Raw genomic sequence first — 15,942 nt, 5'->3', positions numbered from 1 at the left:
TTGACTGGAATCAAAAATGAGTAATTCACATGTACTTACAAAGGGAAAAATAGTTCACTACAACACAGAAAATAAGTGGAGAAGAGGCACACTGTACTGTGAGTTTCTAAAGAGAATATTTCCCCAAGACCCATCTTAATTTTTGCTTCATAGTCAATAAATAAATGTTTATTTGTTCTGTTTTCTGAATGAATAAATGATCAATAGGCCTCCCCTGCCAAAAAAAAAAAAAAAAAAAATTAGATTTAGGCTCCAGAAGTATAATACTAAGAAGTGTCTTTTTTAATTTAAAGCTTCCTGCTATGTTAAAACATTTTTGGCTCAAAATTATCCTCTTTTTTTTTCCCCCATTTCTGTCTCAGCACTTTGAAACAGTAATTTAGTTTTGCAAATGGGAATGATTTGACTAAGGAGAAGAGGAGGGTCTGATGCTGAAAAAGCCTGAAATCCTGGATCCAGACTTAATGTATTTATCTTGATATCAGTGAATGAGAATACAAACGTACACATTAAACCTCAGTTTGTTTCTCTCTTTTCTTCTAAAACAGTCACCTGTTAATTTCTTACCTCTGTTCATTATTAAGCAGAAAACATATGGTTTGTATTTTCATAAGACGCTTGTAAACAATTCCTTCCTCATGCAGTTTTTTGTAGTAATTGTCAAAACTAGTTATGAAGTCACTCTCAGTGCTTAGAAATCCTAAACTGAACACCACTGGAGAAATGAGGGGACTAGTACACATTGTTAGCAATAGGAAGGCTCCTATTTCACTCAGTAAAACCTGAATCCTTGGAGCAGCCTTCAAGTTCCTACACTTTCTGGCCCCTACACTCATTCCCACTATTTCCTTAACCTCATCTCCTGTTACTCTCCTCTCACTGTTCATGCACGCTGCCCTGACACCTCAGGGAGTTTGCACTGCTGTTCTCATACCTAGAGGGCTATTCCCTAGGTATCTGCATGGCTAATTCTCACTTCTTTCCGTCTGCATTGTTGCTGAAATATCAACCAAATTGAGTATCGTTGTCAATCCCACTTTATTTTGTATTATAGATACAGGGGGTACCTGTGCAGGTTTGTTACGTGGATATGTTGGGTAATGGTGAGGTCTGTGCTTCTAATGTACCCATCACCCATAAAGTAAACATTGTACCCAAGAGGTTATTTTTCAACCCTCATCTCCCTCCTATCCTCCCCACTTTTGGAGTCCCCAGTGCCTATTATTTTCCTCTTTATGTCCATGTGTACCCATTGTTTAGCTCCCACTTATAAGTGAGAATATGCAGTATTTGATTTTTGGAGTTATCTCACCCAAGATAATGGCCTCCAGCTCTATCTGTGTTGCTGTGAAACACATTATTTTATTATTTTTATGGCTGGTGTATGTACCATATTTTATTTATTTATTTATTTGAGATAGAGTCTTGCTCTATCGCCCAGGCTGGAGTGCAATGGTTCTGTTCAGGCTCACTGCAGCCTCTGCCTCCCAGATTCCAGCGACTCTCCTGTCTCAGCCTTCTGGGTAGCTGGGATTACAGGTGCCCACCACCACACCTGGCTAATTTTTTTGTATATTTAGTAGAGACGAGGTTTTGCCATGTGGGCCAGTCTGGTCTCGAACTGCTGACCTCAGGTGATCTGCCCACCTCGGCCTCTCAAAGCGCTGGGATTACAAGCATGAGCCACCACACCAGGCCCTAGTATGTACCATATTTTCTTTATCCAATCATCCACTGATGGGCACTTAGGTGGATTTCATGACTTTCCTATTATGAATTATTTAGTGCTGCAATAAACACAGCAGTGCAGGTGTCTTTTTATAAAAATGATTCCTTTCCCTTTGTGTAGATATCCAGCAGTTGGTCAATCACACTTTAAAATGCAACCTGCTTTGACCTCAAACACTCTTGATCTTTCTAATTGTTACGATCTACTTTAAACAAACAAACAAAAAAACACTGGCCATTTTCTAATGTATTGTATTAAAACATTTTTACTTGATATTTATTGTTTCTTTATCATTCTATTGGACCTTAATTTCTATGATAGCAGGGGATATTGTCTGTTTTACACTCCAAATGTACCCGTTTAAACCACTCAGAACAGTGTTTCGTTTACTGCAATTATTAGAAACTTTTTGAATTAATGAATAAATTTATAATCAGCCCTTCAATTATTTTTTCCTAAATTGCCTGAAATTGTATACCTACTCAACTTACTCTCATACTCTCTAAAATGGTTTTTCAAATGTATTCAAACTTATGGTTACCTTAGAACTTCTAGTGCAAACCTTTGCAGCTTATAGGTCACCTTTGTGCTCACTTTGGCTTAATCCTATGGAAAAGTTTTCTATCCTCATTCTACCAACTATTAAAGCTGTTTATCAATTTCTTTTGCAAACATCTTTCTTTGGCTTCTGAGGCATCCCACTGACCTGATTTTCTATCTCCTTATCTGGCACTCTTTATCAGTTTCCTTTGCATGGTTATCCTTCCTTGCCCCACTTATTGGGTAACTCTATGTCTGTGTTTCAGGCCACCTCTCTTTTTATTTTATTTTATTTTTTAATATAGATGGGGATCTCACTATATTCACCAAGTCGGTCCCAAACCCCTGGCCTCAAGCCTTTCTTCCATCTTGGCCTCCCAAAGTGCTGGGATTAGAGGCGTGAGCCACTGTGCCCTGCCAAGCCCACCTCTCTTCTTATTTGAAATGCTTTCTCAGGCAATTTCATTAATTTTTACAGCCTCAATCCTTATTAATACACCTAAATATCCCTCTCATGTAAACTTCTGCTTTCAAGTTCCAGTCTGCTGTTTCAGTCCCTACCCAGATGTCTCAAAACTTTATTTACACTATAAATGTGTAAATAACAAGAACTTGGTCTATTCAGAAATTATCTATTAGTAAACATTACTCATTATTTAAATGTGAAAACACCATATTTTTGAATGTTATGTCTGAAGGCTTTAGTGAGTTCACCTATAGATATAACATTTGGAAACTAATAGGTGAGAGATTGGGCTTTGAGTCAGATATTGGTTTCAGTCCATGCTCTGCTTTTTTTTTAACTTCATTAGTTTTCTTATCTTCTCTCTTTCTCAGGGTCCTATCTGTATAACCTGATCACTAACAGTAACTGGCACATTAGGTCGCTCTTACCATGAAAATATCATGCATGTCAGAACAAAGTTTTTTATTATTAAAATTAGTATTACGTTTTATTTTCCTTTTTATCTCAAATTATAAACTTTTTAAATAATATGAGTCATTCTCTTTAATATTGGCCTATGAATCATAAACAAATAATTCATGGGTCAATATTAAAGAGAATGACTCATATTACTTAAAATTATTTACTGATACATTTGACAATAAAAACAGATTTACCAACTAGTTGCATTCAAATCACTAAATTAATTGTTTTAGGAAATCTCTATTCTTGGATTGCATAGGAAAAATCTAGTGTAACAGTAGATAGCACTACATAAGGAAAGCAATAAAGGAAATAAAAGACAGATCCTGGTCTTATCTCCTCATGTATTAATATTAAATGAGGATGATAACAAGCTCAAGAGATCTGTTATACATTATGGCAATGACAGTTAATAGCAATGTATTGTATAGAGTGCTTGAAAATCACTGAGAGTACATTTCAAGTGTTCTCACTTTAAAACCAGGTAAGTATGTGAGGTAAGCCATATATTAGTTAGTTTGATTTAACCATTGCACAATGTATACATATTTCTAAACATACTGTTGTACACCATAAATATATACAACTTTTTTGCTAGTTAAAAAAATAGTAAAATGATGATGACAAACACAGACCAGGAAGTAATAGTGTGGTTTCTACTAAGCCTATTTTAGAAAAATAAAACATTCTGTTGTTTGTATCACTTGGTCTGCAAAAATCTAGAGAAATTATTCCTGTTTAAATCATAACACTTTCGGGTTTCATTTAATTCCACTGTTATTGTTAGGTTGAGAAACGTAAATAAACGTATAAAGATGCAAACCGAAAACACCAGGGACTAAACCTTCTCCCCATGGTTTCCCAGGAAGAAGACGGTGAAGTTAGAAATTCTTCCTGGTTTTCTAAATGAAAGAAAATTTGATTTTGTATAAATGAAATACAAAATCACACAGTAGCTAGGCTATATAATGTGCTGGCTGATGATTTCAATGCCTGTTGCATATATCATTTTGTTACTTGTTGGCTTTCCTAGATTTTTTTCATTATCCTTCATCGGTCTATAAAGTTGCAAAGGACATGTTTGTGTTGTATATGTGTTATGTACATGGATGTTGTGAAAGTGAGAGAAAAAGAGAGAGACAGAGACACAGGGACAGAAAGAGAGAAAATAGGGGTTAATATGGATTTTGTATTCATTAGAAGGCAAGCCTCATGGACATCCTGCTTTCCTTGCTGCTTTTACTTCTGCATTATCTTGGTGCTTTTGGCACTCACCATATATTTGTTGGCTGTGTTGTGAAATGATATTCCCTATTGACAGAATTATGAGGAAAAGATGAGTTACTTATAAAAGCACTTAGAACTCTGCTCACATGAACTATACATTTTTTTTTTTTTTTTCAGACGGAGTCTTGCTCTATTACCCAGGCTGAAGTGCAGTGGCACGATCTAGGCTCACTGTAACCTCTGCCTCCCGGGTTCAAGCAAATCTCCTGCCTCAGCCTCCAGAGTAGCTGAGATTACAGGTGCCCGCCACCATGCCTGGCTAATTTTTGTATTTCAGTAGAGATGAGTTTCACCATGTTGGTCAGGCTGGTCTCGAACTCCTAACCTCAAGTGATCCACCCACCTCGGCCTCCTAAAGTGCTAGGATTACAGGAATGAGCCACCGCACCCAGCTTACAAGCTCTTTAAATTGTATTTTTATTATGAAGACCCTCAAGTTTCACAACCACTTGAGGTTTGATTGTATCCTTTGTTTTATCTATAAATCCGCTCATAGAAACTTCTCTCTCCATCTGTTTGTGATAGTTTTGTTGGGAACTCATCTCCACAGAACTTTATCTGAGGGAATATTTGAGGCCTGCGCTTAGGGTACATTCCTCAGCATAGGACCTGGGTTTGCATGTTGCAGATATCTGGGATTGCTCCTGACCTGAGACCATTTTAAAACCACATTTAGGACTTTAAGATCTTCCGGGACCATTCCCCAGTGTGAAGGACAGCCTAAGGACAGGAATTCACTCAGGAGTCCTCACTTTCACTTCACTATCCACAGCTGTCTCTGAGACAGTTATGGTTATCTTCCATCCTCTTCTGTGGGGTGGAACTTGCTTATTTTGTTGGAACGTTTTAGCCTCACTTGGGGGTGCTAATCTAAGCTCTACCTGGACTATGGAGCTATAGTCCTTGTTTACTGCCTCACACTTGGGTGTGGCCTATGAAATCTCAAACTCTGCATTGATGGGACCCCAGTGGTGCACCTCTATTGCCAGCAAGAGAACATAATGCAAGAAGCTGAGGTGACTAACAGACCCTGCTCTTACACTGTGGATCTACCACCGCTAAGGCCATGTTCTTTCAGGCTGTTCCAAGCTAATGACTAAGCGAAACAGAACGAAAAATGCCAGCTCATCCTTGTACCATGTGCACTCCTCTGGTTTTGGCTACAGGACTCACCATCTGTCTGGTCAGCATTACTTTTTTCAGAGCTGCCCTATTATATGAGGGCCTTCCTGAACTTCCTTCTTCCATTCACAGATGTCAGCCTTGCATCAAAATCCAAAGGCTCTCCTTGTCTTCTCTGGCAACTTCTCATTGATCCTTCACAGAAATTTTCCCCTCAAATTTCTTGAACGTATAATTTTAACTTGATGATTAGAACTAATAAGCAAGTAGCAAACACTTATCTAGGACAAACATACTTTTCAAAAGCAACATTACTGGTTGATTCTGTCCCCTAAAAATTTACTTTACATTAACATCAACTCAACAACTGTGCAGTAAAAATAAATAAAGAATTAATTTAAAAATTTTTATTTTTAATATTATGGTGTTCTAGAAGAAAGGCTGTAGTTGGCTGGGCGCGGTGGCTCATGCCTGTAATCCCAACACTTTGGGAGGCTGAGGCGGGTGGATCACTTGAGGTCAAAAGTTCCAGACCAGCCAGGCCAACATGGTGAAACCCCATCTCTACTGAAAATAGAAAAATTAGCCAAACGTGGTGGTGGGCACCTGTAATCCCATCTATTTCGGAGGCTGAGGCAGGAAAATTTCTTGAACCTGGGAGGCAGAGGTTGCAGTGAGCTGAGATCATGCCACTGCTCTCCAGCCTGGGGGACAGAGTGAAACTGTGTCTCAAAAAAGAAACAAAGAAAGGTAGTTTCTCATTTTGGGAGAAATGAGTCAGCACTGCAATTGTGAGAAATGAGTCAACATAAAACAATTGTGTAGGCTCTTTGGCTAAAATATAAAATATATCTGAGAAAAATACACTAAGTTTTCTTTTTTAATCTTGATAAACTATTGCTTTACCGTCATATTTGGAGGGTATGTTAGTAGTGGCTTAATTTTTCAGAATTCTGATGATGCATTTACGTGACTATATCTTAAGCTAATGAAACTAATTATAGTTTGTAAAATTTTCTCTTTTGCTTCCCCGTTTTCCATGCCAGTTTTCACAAAAATAGGACAATTTCTTCTTACTTTTCCTGGACTAAGAATTTATGCCCATTAACCCCCTCATCCACTTAACCACCTATATTACATGTGTCTCTGATGTAACACAAGCCAACTTAGCATGGCTTTTATTCTGGGTGAATGCCCCACTTCACCCAAATCATGAATGCTCTTTGCTTCATGAAACTCTATTGCTTTTGTTCCCAGAACCAATTATATCTTAGCTAATCTCTTGCCCCTTTAATTATCCTTGATAGTTTTCCAAATAAAATGTGCAATCTGTGAACACTTTATTAGTCCCACTCTCTGGTTTATCCATTCAAGGATAAGGATTCAGAATTGTCTGACTCCAGCTTAGTATAAATTCATTATTCTCAATTGTGCCCAATAACAAAATTTTCCTTGCCCTGGGTCAGCAATATTCTCAGTCATCTCTATTATTTAACTGTACATCTCCTACCATGTGTTGTTTAGAATTATATGTGCCTATCCCACTCTGCCAGATGTATGTGTTCTTTTCTCCATGAGATTTACATATTGTAATGCTCCGACTCAGAATTTTGGGACCCCATCCCTATTCATTCGTGTGTTGTCTTTGAAGGGATGTTTGCCTTCAAGGATTCCTTGAAGCTTCCCTCTGAGCAAAGGTGAGATGCCTTTTGATTCATGCTTGCGTCATTACCAGCCCAGGTTTAACTGACTTTTTTAGTGTAGGATTTGCAAGTAACACACAATAAAGGCTCTCTGAAATTTAGTCTCTTTTCAAGGGAAATAACTATAAACATACTGCCACTCAGTACAGATGGAGAGGTTAGTGAAAATAAGCCACATTTATGAAGGCATGCCAGAAGGACTATGGGCCAGCCATTTTCTCCGGATACTGGAAATTCTTCCTGAAATGAAGCCAGACCTTCACAGAGCATTAATTAATCCTCAACCACACAAAATTCAGATCTTACATAGAAGTGCTTTTACAAAATATTCTTACAAAGACTCAGAGGGGGGAAATTACAAGAAAATATTCTGTGAAACATCAGATTATTTACTTAAAGATATTGTTGATGGCCATTATTTTCAGTATTCTTAGAAAAAGAATAATGAGAGATATTTTCTTATTACACAGCTAAAAGGAATAGCTTTGCCTTTTATTGAACAAAACAATTGTGTGTATGTCCATTTAACTTCTGGAAGATCTGAATCATGTAATTGTGTCTGTTTTTTTCTATTTGTGGATAGACGGAACACTTAGAGCCACATGTGGAATACATTGCTAGAAACTAATTCTTCTTGGCATGGACTTTGTATACTAAGTTAATCACTAGTTTCAAAGAATTTTCATTTTTCTTTCATTCTGATGTCCTCATCCAATTAATTTTATTTCATTCCATTGGATGATATGTAATCATAAGGCACAAAGCCTTACTGAAAAAGAACATGAAATAAGCAAATACGCAAAAAAGATTAATATTCTATGAATAGTTCATATCTCATACTTATACATAACTATCAAAGCACACACAATACTTGACATTTTATACGTGTTCAGCAAATATTTATTTACCAAATGAAGAAAACCAGGGATTGGAAAACAAAGCTGCTTCTTCAATGTTTTTTATTTATTAAAAAATACTACTAGAGTTTGTAATCCTGGCTGACTTTTATCTCAAAAGAGTCAACTCTGTATTATTGAAGTGCAGATTAATGGTTTAAATATTAATTGCATCCAAAATTTACATATTCTTATATAATTAAAATATACACTATATTTTTGAAAAGTTTCTTTAATTATTAAGAATCAGTTGAAACAACCAGAGATATAAGAATATGTATGCTATTGGAATTTCTGATTAACTAGCAAATTCCACATGGAGTCTGCAATGTACAATGACATGCAGATTCCCTTTTCCATTGTTGTATTGTATTTTTAAACGTCAAAAGAAAAACTGTTTTTAACTTTTAACTCTAACATAAAGTTGTCAAATAACAGAAAGAGTTGTTAGACTTTAAAAAAACGCATTACAATAGTGAGAAGCAGAATAAGTTATTTGTTATATGAAAGAGAAAAATGATGAGTTAATATAATTTTAATTCCAGTTGAGTTAACAAAATGAAAAAGTGCATCATTGTCTCTTCAACTTGCAAATGATATTTCTTCTATTTTTAACAGACTAAAATTTGTCTTTCAGTTGATAGTGAGTTACAGGAGAAAAGCTTTTACCCTGATGTTTTACAGAACTGCTAAAATGTCCATGTGCTATTCTATATAGAACTGTAATGGAGTTTAGTGGTATAAAAGTGTGAAATTTTTTTTTACCTTAATATATGATATTTACTTTGGTGGGTTATAGAACATTCAAAAATAGAGAATTTGGAGCCTGAAAACCTTGATTTCAGTTTAGCCTCCACTACTTACTAGATTTGTGACCTTAAGCAAGTTATTTCATTTTTCTCAAACTTGGTTTCCTCTTAGATGAAAATAACAATATCTACCTTCCTTTCATGTGATTTATTGAGACCAAATTGGAGTAATAGATCTATAACTAGAACTTGGTTTTAAGTTATTTAAACATTATTTAGTAGATAAAACTTGTGATGTATAAAAATGAGAAACTTCATCTCTGAATGCAGATGCCATGTTTTCATTATTTGATAGAGATAAATAAACATGGAAATTGTATTACAATTTGTACCAAGCTGCAAGGCGCCAGGTGAGTCAACCAAATTATACGAACATGTCAAAGTATACTGTTTTACTTTGTTTTCATACTGCTATAAAGAACTGCCAGAGACTGCATAATTTATAAAGGAAAGAGGTTTAACTGACTTACAATTAAGCATCGCTGGGGAGGCCTCAGGAAACTTACAATCACAGCAGAAGTTGAAAGGGAAGCAAGCAACCTTCTACACAATGCGGCAGGAAGGAGAAGTGCTGAGCGAAGCGGGGAAGAACTACTTGTAAAAACCATCAGATAACCTGAGAACTGACTCACTATCACAAGAACAGCAAGAGGCAAACCACCCCCATGATTCCATTACATCCACCAGGTCTCTCCCTTGCTACGTGGGGATTTTGGGGATTATAATTCAAGACGAGATTTGGGTGGGGACACAAAGGCTAACTATATCACATTTAGTGAATGCATGCATATTCTAAAATGCAAAAGTTGTAAACACATATATAAATAGATAAATAGATGTTTAGTGGAATGTAGATTTCTCTAAATATCTATGCAATTTTCATGAATATAAGGTGCAGGAACAATAGCATTAAGAGTCTCTAATTAGCTCATACTGGGCTGTGGTGTAGAATTCATAACAGGAAGGCAGATTAAGTTACCATTTCTTAGCTATTCTAAATATAAAGCATTTTTCAAAACCCTGGTTATAGGATCCTATGAGAGAAGCCTTAAAAGTATCTGACTGATTTACATATAAATGATATATAGGTTTTTTTCTTATTGTCAAGATGGTTTTGTAAATCTCATCTTTTTAAAGTGTCTCTTAATATACTTCTCTTGTTAACGTTGACTTCTAGAAAAAAATAATGAAGTAAGAAAAGAGAAGGGATTCTACATCTTCAGTGACGAAACGCCTTATAAAAATGAACAAATAGAGGCTAGGTGTGGTGGCTCACACCTGTAGTCCCAGCACTTTGGGAGGCCGAGGTGGGCAGATCACTTTAGGAGTTCATACCCAGCCTGGTCTACGTAGAGAAAACCTGTCTCTACTAAAAATACAAAAATTAGCCAGGTGTGGTGGCATTCACCTGTAATTTCAGCTACTTGGGAGGCTGAGGCAGAAGAATTGCTTGAATCCAGGAGGCGGAGGTGGCAGTGCACTGAGATCATGCCACCGAAGTCCATCCCACCTGGGTGACAGAGCAAGACTCCTCCGTCTCAAAAAACAACAACAATAACAACAAAAACAAATAGAATAAGTGAAGAGATTTGATCTTATAATTGGTTGGAATATCCCATAACACTGCACTGTTTATGTCTGCACAATAATGAAATCTCATTGAGTACATGTTCACTGACATATATGGATCCTCAAAAATACATATATCTTAAACATATGATATATAAGTATATATAAATGTATACTCATACACATAACTCAGATGTATGCAAAGACTTTAGAATGTATATTGGGTGTATTCTACATAATATGTAATGAAGGTTGATATACATAACCTTTTTTTGATGGTATAGGTTAGGAATAACTGGTTCATTTAGGGTAGGGCAGATTTCACTTGTGCTGATATGGACAAATCAGTGTTAATGACAGAATGCAATAGAATCATCCTGCTATATAAACAGAAGCATAGATAACAAATAATATAAAATATGACAAAAGTTTACATCATCCATAACATCATTTATCTGACCCTTTCCCACAATTTATCTGGCCTATCTGCCACCATTTAATTAAAAAAATTACAGTGATTACATCATGACTGCTTTCAAATTCTCACTGTACAACTCTTAAAACATATACTTATTTGATAGCCTTGAATTTCAGCAGAAAAAGATAATACTTATAAGAGGTATAGACTTTAAAATATATCATATTTGTGCAGAATATTTTAACTTATAAATATGCGTGCATAAGGCCTAGTTGATGTAACTTTAGTATAAATGCTACAAATGCAAGTTCATTCAGGAATATTAAGATATTCTTCCCTGTAAATCGACAGAAGCAAAATAATGGGACATTTCTCAAAGACCTGAAGCAGGAGATGAAACAGGGACAAACTGAGTGTTTGCTCAACCATAATTGTGAAGCAATCAGTTTAATTTTCTCACAGTTGATTTTGTTTAATTATGAGATGACATTAGCTAACTTTGCAGTTCTACATTATTGCAAAAAGGAAAGAGGAGATTTTGACATATTGTGCCTTTACTATTAAAGACATACCATTCAGTGAGTGTTTCGTACACATTTCTATTTGTGTGGTTTTTTTCACTGAAAATAATGCTTCTAAATTTCAGAATACAATAGCTTAACTTACCACATAATAGAGATACACATATTGCACCAATCTCTTTTAAAATTAATGCTAATGTAGCATGAGGGAAATGTAATTCAACAAGAAAAATGGAAATTTACGTTTTTATTTCTGAAACTGAACACTGATTCTCCAAAAATCATTTTCATCAATAAAATCTGCCAAAATGTGTTGAATATATGCAGCATTTAGACAAATGTCACCATTATTTCTTGCCCAGATATGGTTCGAGGCCCATGTTCATCATGTCCTTTGTTATATCATCTAAGAACATTAAGACTGCAAATGACTTTCAGCTATTTAAATACATAATCATGATATAATGTCCATGGCTTTATAGAGTCCCAGTGTAATTTTGCATATATTCTTCAACTTTGTTCTTTCACAGTGAAGTACTGTGACAGATAGTTACACCAGAGATTTCTGAAGCAAATAATCAGTATATATTCATCTGGCTTACAATAGCATATTGAATGTTCATAGATGGTTAAACAAAGAGGAAAGCAGATAAACTTTACTAAAAGGACCCTTTACTACCTATCATAAGATTACATGCCTGTAATTAGTAATTAGTTTTTAAAAGGAAAATGGACTAAGAAATTTGCATAATATCTCCTTACTTGGTAGAAATCTGTTATTATCTTATTAAGTAGGACAGCATCATAGTTATATAATAATCTCTTTAGAAAAATACAAAGGTGATTTTCTGTTAAGATATGGCCATTGGTGATAGCTAGACTGAATTAGATTATTAATACTATTGTTTTGAAATCGCCCTTCACTGATATTTGGGGATCACTGAATATATTAGGAAACAGAGAACATCATGATAGCTTCCTCAAACTGCAGTGTATGATGACCTAGGTGGTCAATGTAACAAAGGGAAATAAATTAATTAGGATCATAAAAGTGTAAACAGAACACTTTTGTGATACTTGCTAATCTTAATTAAATGATTGCAGTAAGGTTTATGTAAGCTGGTGAAAGCCATGTATTTTGTAACCTTTTCTGTTCCCATTTATAGAATCACTTATCTAAGTTTTTTTTTTTTTTTTTTTTTTTTTTTTTTTTTGTAGAGGGAGTCTTGCTCTGTCTCCAGGCTGGAGTGCAGTGGTGCAATCTTGACTCACTTCAACCTCTGCCTCCCGGGTTCAAGTGATTCTCCCGCCTCAGCCTCCCAAGTAGCTGGGACTACAGGCACGTGCTACCACGTCCAGCTAATTTTCATATTTTTAGTAGAGATGGGGTTTCACTATGTTGGCCAGGATGATATCAATCTCTTGACCTCAAGTGATCCATCTGCCTTGGCCTCCCAAAGTGCTGGGATTACAGGTGTGAGCCACTGCGCCCAGCCTTATAGAGTATTTTTAAAGTTCCCCAATTTAGCCTTCACTCAGTATAAGAATATCTTGCACAGCAACTCTTGCATTTATCCTGTTCTACTCTAGTGGTTTATTCTCTTCTCTGAAGTAAACCTTTGCATTTGAAGATAATTTTAATGACAGACATCTTGTTGTGTTAGCCAAAGGAGTCAGCTCTTTTCCTTCAATAACTGGGGATATTGAAACTACATTTATTGATCTTGTTTAATTTCTGTGCTGTACTCCTTCTGTCACAGCTTGGTTCTGTTTCTATGAAAAATGCCTCTGCCCCCCCCCAAAGGAAGACAATAGCATCTTTGTTTCCGCTCTATGACCCACCATTACAAACTCAAGCTAACTGGATCAAGGGTAGACTCCTGAGCAAATGTTGGCCACCATATTAACTCAGACATAGACTACCTTGCTTTGACCCTTGACTCATTGTTTTTCTCTCCCTCTCACCTCTCTTTCACTGTCCTTCTCGTTTTGTTCCTACTCCTTTTTCTCTTGAACCTTGGCTGACAGACAACCCTGAAGGCTTACAAAAACAGCTTAAAAAGATTGTTCTGAGGGTTGTTGGCGAAGAATTGTACCAATGACCCTGAACATAAGACTTCGAAAACTGGGAAAATCTAACTGTTGCAACCACAAGTTTAGTAGCAGTTCCAGAAGATGAGAACTGTAACCTAGGCTAGACTGAAGGTTATATGCTCCTCTCTCCTCCTCACCCTATGCAAACTTCAATCCAGCTGCTAAGGTAATTAACTGTTTTTCAGATGCTCCCTTTTGTGTATCAGATGAATAAAGCCTTTCATCTCTATTTCATTAACATTAACTTTTCTTTTAACACTGAAAATGATTCAAATTCTGGTGAATTTTGGACAAAATCATGAAGAGACTAATCTCAGAAAATGCCCTTCTATTGAATGAAGAAGATGTAAATGTGGGAGCCAAGAATGGCATGCAGCTAGAGAAAGGGAGAAGGTTAGTGAGAGAGAAATATTGAGAGTAAGTTGATGCAGAGACATCTGGGCTGCTTTAATTTTTCTACTAAGATATCAGTTTGCCTTCACTCTTTTTTTTTTTTTTTTTTTTGAGACAGAATTTCTCTCTTGTTGAGTAGGCTGCAGTACAATGGCGTGATGTCGGCTCACCACAACACCCGCCTCCCAAGTTCAAGCGATTCTCATGCTTCAGCCTCCTGAGTAGCTAGGATTAGAGGCATGTGCGACCACGCCTGGTTAATTTTGTATTTTCAGTAGAGATGGGGTTTCTCCATGTTGGCCAGGCTGATCTCAAACTCCTGACCTCGGATGATCCACCCACCTCAGCCTCCCAAAGTGCTGGGATTAGAGGCATGAGCCGCCACACCCGGCTGCCTTTACTCTTAATATTTAGTCCAGGTTATCTGCTTTTCTTGGATATTAAGAAACAATAATGTCATTCCAATAAATATGTTTGCTCTTGTTGATTAAATTAGTTTGAAGTACTTCAATTTTTAAAACCAAAAGAAATTAAAAAGAGTTTTGAAAGGCCAGTTTGTCTCCATTTTCCTCTCTATGATAAAGACTTACGAGTGCTTACCCTAAAAAAGTCATATGGGAGCTTACCATAAAAAATTATCGCACACCTCTTTAGTATTGTATGATTTCAAAACTCTTCATACTGTTAAATCTTAACAAAATCTGTAAGAAAGGTTATGTGATTTTTTGGGTTAATGAAGATAACTGGGAAAATATAACTAAAAAACAATGTGATCTCCGTGATTACAGTGATAGTTCCTATTCCATTAACTGTGTGCTGCATGTTGGAACTTTGTATTTTTTGAATGGATGAATGAATGGGCAAACGTACAAGAACATACACAAATAGCAAGTAGGTCCTCCGAAGTGAGGCTCTACTTCCAGTTAGACCTTGGATAAAGTAGCCAAGGACCTTTGTTTATGGCTGTTACATAAAAGTCAACAAAATATTGTTTTAAAATATCTTTCCAACAGATAGCACCTTCTAGTGTTGTGCAAGAAATCAGTGGCAACATTTAGCAAAATGTGATGTACTAATGACTAGTCCTATTGGTAGTTAACAGGTGTTAAGTTCAGAAATGTTGGCCGGGCATGGTGGCTCATGCCTGGAATCCCAGCATTTTGGAGGCCAAGGCAGGAGGATCAATTGAGGTCAGGAGTTCAAGACCAGCCTGGCCAACATGGTGAAACCCCATCTCTACTAAAAATACAAAAATTAGCTAAGTTTGATGGCATGTGTCTGCAGTCTCAGCTACTTGGGAGGAATTGCTTGAACCTGAGAGGCAGAGGTTGCAGTGAGCTGAGATCGTGCCACTGTACTCTGAGCTGGGCAACAGAATGAGACTCTGTCGCAAAATAAAATAAAAAAAATATAAAAGAAGGAAATGTTTCAATGTTTTTGGTTAAAATATTTAGGATTTCTATCTATCTATCTATAATCTCTCCCTGCCTTTCTCTCTCCATCTATCTATGGCCTGACCTGTCACATGTTGTGTTCTTTATGTTGGAGAAAAAGCTGCAAATAAGATAACATCTTCACCTTCAAGTACCTTATCTTTTTGTGGGTGATACAAAAGTGAGCAAACACATACAGTATATACTTAAGAATTTTTAGGCAGGATTTTTTCCCAAGAACATATTTTAGAAAATGACAGTTTAGAAAACAAAGATCATATTATTATAACAAACATTAGTTGGTCCAAATGTTTATATCCCCTCAAGTGCCTATGTTGAATTTTTTTTTTTTTTTTTTTGAGACGGAGTCTTGCTCTGTCGCCCAGGCTGGAGTGCAGTGGCGCAATCTCGACTCACTGCAAGCTCCACCACCCAGGTTCACGCCATTCTCCTGCCTCAGCCTCCCAAGTAGCTGGGACTACAGGCGCCTCCACCACGCC

The 15,942-nt window shown here is 36.5% G+C and overlaps 1 protein-coding gene across 2 annotated transcripts in view; it reads right to left on the bottom strand.

Annotated features, from left to right (window-relative positions):
• The window catches only part of CDH12 (cadherin 12, type 2 (N-cadherin 2)), a 1,158,911-nt gene that overhangs the window by 273,005 nt on the left and 869,964 nt on the right, over window positions 1–15,942 (bottom strand). The window lies entirely within an intron of this gene.

Source organism: Colobus angolensis, unplaced genomic scaffold (genome assembly GCF_000951035.1).
Source record: "Colobus angolensis palliatus isolate OR3802 unplaced genomic scaffold, Cang.pa_1.0 Scaffold127, whole genome shotgun sequence".
NCBI lineage: Eukaryota > Metazoa > Chordata > Mammalia > Primates > Cercopithecidae > Colobus > Colobus angolensis.
This window is presented reverse-complemented; position numbering and strand designations above follow the sequence as displayed.